The following is a 7,881-nucleotide window of genomic DNA, read 5'->3' on the forward strand; positions in this document are numbered from 1 at the left end:
TTGCGCTTGATGCTAGAGCACCTCCATCTCTGCTTGCGCCTGATGTTATGCTTTCTTGTATCGTCTAATGATCACTGCTATCATCACCGTGTCAAGTCCTAGGCATTGCTGCTACCGGCTGCGGGGAAGTTCATCTCCACGAATATGTTCCGTCCAAATCGCCCAATTCGAACGGATGAACCTTACCAATATTCCCCGTATGTTTTCGTTCACATAATCCTGAGTCGGAAGATTTTCTTCCAACAAAGAATCGCGCTCTTGTTTGGAGCTGCAAGACTGGCAGAAATTCTTACTTCTCCGGAGCCTTTCATCTTTCCTTCCATGAATTATGATCTTACCTTTGATGTGTATATCTTTATCTTAACCTAGGGAGAGAAAGGGAGGTACTATCAAGGAACTTGCCAAAGTATGGGTACCCAAAGACAACACAAGATCCAGTGGTGTTTATCTCTGATTGAATAGAAGCAAGCCAAAGGCACAAGAAAAATCAAAACCCAAATACATTAAGTGTGCAGATAGCACCACCAAAATTGGTATGGAGAAAGAAAGTCGTTCACCCTTCTCAATGAGAGAGTGCAATATCTCCAACATCACCCTAGAGAATGATCAAGCAGAGCCAAGTTCTACATGATACACCACTGGATCTTGTGTTGTCTTTGGGTACCCATACTTTGGCAAGTTCCTTGATAGTAGCCATGTGCTGCTAAATAAGTCTTTTCTTACCCATCTCTTTTGAATGCCAAGTGGTGTTCTGATGTGCTTGGGTTACTACTTTCTTTCCCCATTTTGATTCTTTCGGCTCTTGTATGGAGCTTTGTTTTTCTACTTTGAAACCCATGAGGTTTTGTCTTCATAGCATCCTTGGGCTTGAAGTTGGAATTTGGGAACCCATTGTTGTCATACCGGATACATATAGTGCTTTTTCTATGGTCCTCTTGAGTGGTGCTACTAGTCTGTGGATTTTTTTGTTTCCCTTAGCGTCGGTGGCTCCATGTTGCATGTAATTTTGTACTTTCCCTTATTCAAAGGACTCCATAATGGGATGGTCAATGTGTCATCACCATCATTGAGTTGCACTGTCCAACTTTCCCATTGGATGTTATAGTTGTTTTGGCGCAAATCCAGGATCGTCCTAGAATTGTCTCCTCTTCCATCGTTCCTGCAGGCATCACAAATACCTTCCCATCCAAGGGATTATTTCTGATGGAGATGTTAACATTCAAAAATCCCATTATTTGCATAACTGAGAGATGTACACTACGAACTTGTGCATTAGTTGCCTGGGTTTGTTTAGAGCTACCCATGTTTCATAGGAAATCAAGTTACGACTTAGCCCTTATCAATTAATGTAATGCTCTTTGTTTGATTTCCCTTTGTAGAGACATGTACACTGAGTCGTGCTGCAGGCTCAATGTCTAGGTCATCCTCTTCAAACAAGGTGAGTAAAGACATGTTTACATGTATTCTTCCTTGGAGTATTTGTTTTGTTTTGGCCTACCTTGCCTTGGCTTCCTCTTGGGCTTGTCTGATTTTTTCCTTTGCTAGCTCCTTCTTTTGTTTCAAAAGATACTCTTGTTCGAGCATTTCTTGGGTCAAGGGTTCGTAGTATTTTTTCAGTTTATTTCTGTTGATATAACCCTCCATTTCTATCCTATCGATGGTTTCGATTCGGACTGACCCTTGAGGGGTGATTTCGAACACTCTGAAACATCCTAACCCTTTGTATTTCAGTTTCTTTTTCTTGGTGCTTCCAACACCATACATGAGGACAAGGTGCCCCTTTTTTAGCTCTTTGTGTTTTAGGTTATGGTCAAACCAACGTTTTCGTCGTAGTTTCTCGACAATTAACCCGCGATCTAATTAGCCTTGTTTCATTAAGTTTCTCTAAGTTAGTCAATCTCTCGGCTAATGCATTCTCTGTAAGTCTTTCTTGTACTATAATACGTAGGCTTGAACTAATAATTCCATGGACATTATTGCATCGATGCCATAAGTTAGACGAAAGGGAATGTATCTCGTTGCTACCTTATACGACACACAATAGGCCCATAATGCTATAGTCAGCTTGTGTTCCCAATCCACTCTACTGGCCTCTACGATCTTGGTGAGGATAGTACATAAAATCTTGTTAGTGCTCTTAGCTTGGCCATTTGCTTGTGGGTAATAAGGTGATGATTTTTGATGTACCACAAGAAATCCCATGACTAAATGTTCAATCACCTCATTGATGAAATGTGAACCTCGCTAACTAATTCTAGTGGGCAGCCAAATCTAGAAATGATTTGTTCATATAAGAACTTGGCTATAGTTTGAGCATCAACTTTTTTAGAGGCTCTCACCTCTGCTCACTTAGTGAAGTAATCTGTGGCCCCACGATCACATAATGATCTTGTGATGGGTGTACTACTGGACTAATGGGTCCAACAAAATCAACACCCCATTTCTCAAAAGGTTGCCTCACAATTATACAGGGGTAAGTGGCATCTTTCTGTTGTGGAATAGCAATTCGTTGACGTTGTTTGTATGTCTTTACAAATTCTATGGCATCTCCTAATAATGTAGGCCACCATAGTCCTGCTTGAAGCACCTTGTGAGATGTAACATCTATAGCAAAATGTCCTCTGGCTATTCTTGAGTGTGCTTCTTCCGTGAACGAACTCATCTTCTCGCACACGTCTTCTGAGGATATCGTCTTTGCCCTGCTTATATAGTTCTTCCACACTCAATTGATATGGTGAGGCCAACTTAATAAGCCGATGCATTTTATCCTTGTTCAAAGGCCGATCTTGTGGAAAACCATAAGCCAGGTACTTGGATATTTCCTTCCTCCATTCAGGCACCATGTTAATCTTGAACAGACATCCATCTAGAAGATCATCGTCCACCCCAGTTCTAGGTTCTTCGTTTGGAATCCTTGACATATGGTCTGCCAAGACATGTGATCCTTTTCTTACAGTGACCGTAAAGTCAAATTCCAAAAGCAAGAGTAACCATCTAGTGATTCTTCATGTGGTGCATGGCTTGTTTACCAAATGCAATAGGACTTAATGATCCACAAAAAATACAAATTTATTGGCTAACAAGTAATGTCTATATTTTTTAACACCATATACCATAGCCAATCCTTCGTGTTCCACGTTGTGGTATAATTCATGTCTCCATCATTTAATTATCGACTCACGAAACAAACTAAGTAATCCAATTTGAATTCCCAAGGTTGTGCCAGTACACATCCAATAGAAAAATTGGATACATCGATGTGTACATGAAATACAAGATCCAAGTTGGTGGGTGGTCTCAAGATTGGTGCTAGGGCTAGTGCTTATTTTAAATGATTGTATGCTTTTTGGCATTCATCAGTCCACTCAAAGACTATGAGTAGTCTATACAAGGATCTGGAAATCTCAGCATAGAAGATAATGAATCTTCGATATTACCCAACATGTCCCATAAATCTTTGTATGCCCTTGTAGTTTGCTGGTGGTGGTAATTCCAGAATCAACTTCACCTTGCTCTCATCAGTGTGGAAATACCATTATTAGACACAATGTGTCCTAATATAAGATCGTGTTGACCCAAAATTGGTATTTAAGGATATGTGATATAATCGACATCTCTCAAACACCTTCTTTAAGCAAGCTAGATGTTCAATCCATTGTGAGTGTGAACACAAATTGTCAATGAATACCTCAAGCCACTTTTACAAGTAGTCTTTGAAGGCTATGCACATCAATATTTGGAAAGTTGTAGGGGTATTAGTAAGGCCAAAAGGCATAACCTTATAAGCATAAGTCCCCCACATGGTGTTAAAGGCTATCTTATGTTGATCTTTTGGTGCAATGGACACTTGATTGTCACTTGAAAAACCATCCAAGAAGCTATAGGCTTCTTCTCCTACCACCCATTCTAATACATGATCCGTATAAGGTAATGGATAGTGGTCTTTCATGATAGCTGCATTGACCTTTTTGAGATCAACACTAACTCTTAGCTTCCCATTTTTTTTGGCACGATCACGATTGGTGAGGACCAATCGGTGTGCTCAACCTCATAGATAAAATCTGCAGCTATGAGTTTATCAATTTCCTCCTTTACAATAGTTGCGTATTTGGGATTCATCTACCTTGATAAGGTTTCTACCTGGATGGTCTCAATCCTTCTATGCTCGGGATAGTGTGTTGAACCACCTCAGATGGTACACTCTTTATTTCTGTGTACTTCCAAGCAAAACAATCCTTGAACTCCTTTAAGAGAGCAATGAGCTCTTCTCCTTCAGCAGTATCAGTTAAGTCATTAGCAATGTAGATAGGTTTGGGATCATCCCCCTGGCTCTACAATGTCTACCTCCTTAGCATTTGCTGGCCCATCCGTAAGATATGGACATGCCATTCTCCTTTACTCTCTTGGCCGTCAACTGGACCACTTTCCGTTCATGGATGGTGTAGGTTTTCAAATGATCTAGCAGATCTGGCTCATTGTCATTTTCATCCTCCTTTCAAGCCATTTTCTTTCTTGCCTCTCTCGCTCAGCTATAGCCAGAGCCTTATTTCATTTCCTTCGTCCATAGCCTTGGTAAGTTTAGGCAGATTAGGCTCTTAAAGAGTAATTTTGTCTTCTCATTTTCCTTCCAAGGTGATCTTACTCAACTCCTCACCCCAATTCTCATAGAACTCATCGTGCACCTTAGTGACCTTGAGATATCTTAGCCATTGGGCATCTGTGGGTTTACTTTGACAACAAGGCATTGAATCGAGCGATATACCTCTTTTGTTTCTGCCACTTCTTGAGGCATTGATTGCTACTGCAACCATGCGGTCCAGGCCCATCTATGCTGGAGGCTTCATCCTTTGTTTCTTCTTCCATGAATTGCACATCTACAATGTGCATTGAAGTAGTGGGAATCGTTCTCGATTCAACATACTTTGTTCCTCTTGGGGACAACACATCTATGGTGGGGCAAGTACATGCATCCATTTTTCACTAAAGTCCGAAGGTGGAAGTGACGCGTATATCTCAGCCTCTTCCTCTTTCCTTAAGTGTTCTTTAATTGGTTGGTAGACTTGTAAGGATGTGGTTTATTCTGTGGTGACCGAATCATCTCCAAAAAAATTACCCTTCCATGGGGTGTGCTGTCCATGTATGGAGATCAATCTTCAGAATTTGTGAATCATTTTGAACGAACACTTGGTCTAATGCCCTCGTGCACCACCTTGGACTCCCTCATGAAGGGTATACCTAAGATAATATCGTAAGAATATGGTTGGCGCATAGAAAGTCCATTACAACAAATGCATGATGGTAACAAAATGAAAAGACCTTAAGCTTTATGTTTTTCAACAATAACCCCATTTTCCTTGAAGATGTTCCATCTGCCATCTTGACGATTAGATCCGCTCTTTCTAGTTCCAATTTTCCCCACTTTTCCTAACATCTCTTCGTGATGATGCTCACAACCGCACCTCCATCTAGGATAGCCAGTGCTTGGTACCCATTATGGTGGATTGGAATTGTGGCATTTGCATCATCGCTCTCATAATACCTCCCCAATTGGTTAACAGGTATTTGGATGAATCTGGGTGTTTCTATCTCCTCAGGTTTTTGGTTTTTCCCTGCCAGAGGTGTCTGGCTCTCCTCTATTGTAGTAATTGGGTTCATTATTTTGTCTACCCAATCCTTGATATCTGCCCACAATGTTGGCATGTTGCATAGCAATGGTCCAAGCGGCATTTTGACAGTGGTGGATAGTATTGTTACCATATTATAGTAGTGATGTGTGTGAACACACTTAGGACCGCCGGGGCACTTTTTCCCTCACTAGGAGGTTTTTTCCCCCGTGCATTGTATATACGCCCATTATCTTCTAGGGCTTGTGATCTTTCATTTTGGCACTCATAATACACTACTGTGTTGTGCTCAAGCTTCCTCATCTTCTTGAAGTTGTGTGTGCATTCCTGCAACCCTAATTCCAACAATTGGTATCAGAGCAGGCTTCCTCCTCCCGGGCAGCATCACCGGCACCTGCCGCTTCATCTCCTCCGATTGCGACGAGGTTTCACGAGCGTCTGCAGGTTAGTATATGCCGTGGGAAAGCCCGTAGGGCTTGTTCGTTTCAGAATTTTGATCTGAAGTCATTTCGCCCTCCGTTTTTGCATTCCAAGTACTGCGCAGGCAAAATCGTCCTACTGTGCAGATTTTCTGTCAAGATTAAAATCTGCAGGACAGGTGCCCATTCGTCTGTTTTGGGCTGTGCTACATAGCACAGGTCGATTTTATACAGGTTTACCTCTTACAGACAGCATTTACATCTAGTAGTACAGTCATTGGCCATGGCTGACAACAATGATGTATTCCGCATGTTGGCTGCTGAGGATAAGTTGGATGGCACCAACTATCCATTGTGGGCATATATGATGCGACATGTATTGGTAGCAAAGGGGTTATGGAACATTGTGCAGGGTATTGATGCACGTCCTATTGTGGCTGGGAATGCTGCAAACACATCAGAAACAGGTACTGTTGATGATGGTGCAGGCACAAGTGCTGTAGCAGCTGTTCGAGAACCACCACTTTCAGCAGAGCAGATTCGTTGGGATGGTAGAGATGCACAGGCTCATGCCTTGATTGCGCTGTCTGTCAAACGTACCATTATCCCACATATTCGCTCCTGCAGGACTTCTAAGGATGCTTGGGATGTACTTGCCACATTGTATCAGGCAAGAAATGAGGCTCGTGTTGCTTATCTCCGAAAACAGTTGGAGAGTGAGCATATGAACGAAGGTGATTCTATGGATAGCTTTTTGACAAAGATCAAGGATTTCAAAGAGCAGCTCATTTCTGCAGATGAAATCCTGTCAGACAGTTCACTTGTGCAGACTGTTTTGAATGGTCTACCAGATTCTTATCAGGGTTTTGCTTCCACTCTTCGCTTGATGATGAAAGGCAATCCCAATGCCTTATCATTTGAGGAGTTAGTTTCTGTTTTGCTGCAAGAAGACCAGTCAAGGCAAAACAGGAATATTATGCGTGTCGCAGATCAAGCTTTCGTTGCTAGTCAGAGAAGCGGGAAAGGTAAAGCTGGCTTTTCTTCTAGTAAGCAGAAATCTGCAAATGCTGCGCAACCAAAGAAGGAAGACAAAGATGAGAAGAAGGGTGACAAACAGAAGACATTTTGCAAGTACTGTAAGGGAAATGATCATGTCATCAAAGCGTGTCCTAAGCTGGCTGCGAAAGAGGCTAAGAAGAAAGAGGCTGGTATGGCTGTTGCAGATGCCTCTCCTTCTAACAATGAATCTGCTAATGTTGTGCTAGATACAGAATGGGCATTCAATGCGCAGTGCAGTTATGACCCATCTTTGCATGACACATGTATGTCTGCAGTAGATTCAGATGTATGGTACTTTGACAGTGGTGCCACTAAGCATATCACCTCGCAGCGCAGTTTATTCACTTTCCTTGAGTCTGCTCCCACAGGGAATACTGTCACTTGTGCCAATAACTCCTCTTATCCCGTTAAAGGAGTTGGACAGATTGTGCTGAATGTTGCAAATTGCAACACCTTTACACTTTTTGATGCATTGTATGTGCCAGGGATCAAAAAGAATCTGCTGTCAGTCTCCGCATTTGCCAAAACAGGTTTGGTTGTAAAATTTGTGGATGACAGATGTACTGTTCATGATCTCTCTTGTGGTGACATCATTGTAGCATCTGGTTCACTATGTCGAGGGCTGTATAAGCTCAATATGGATGGCAAATGTGTAGAGGATTCAGCATGTGCTATTATGGATACGCAGGCTATTTCAGATGCAAAACTGTGGCATGCACGTTTTGGTCATCTGAATTTTGCAAGTTTGCTGCGCCTGCAGAAATCTGAAATGGTGTCTT

The sequence above is a fragment of the Cibotium barometz genome, chromosome 45 (genome assembly GCF_041138505.1).
Source record: "Cibotium barometz isolate CiBa-2024 chromosome 45, ASM4113850v1, whole genome shotgun sequence".
NCBI classification, from domain to species: Eukaryota; Viridiplantae; Streptophyta; class Polypodiopsida; order Cyatheales; family Cibotiaceae; genus Cibotium; species Cibotium barometz.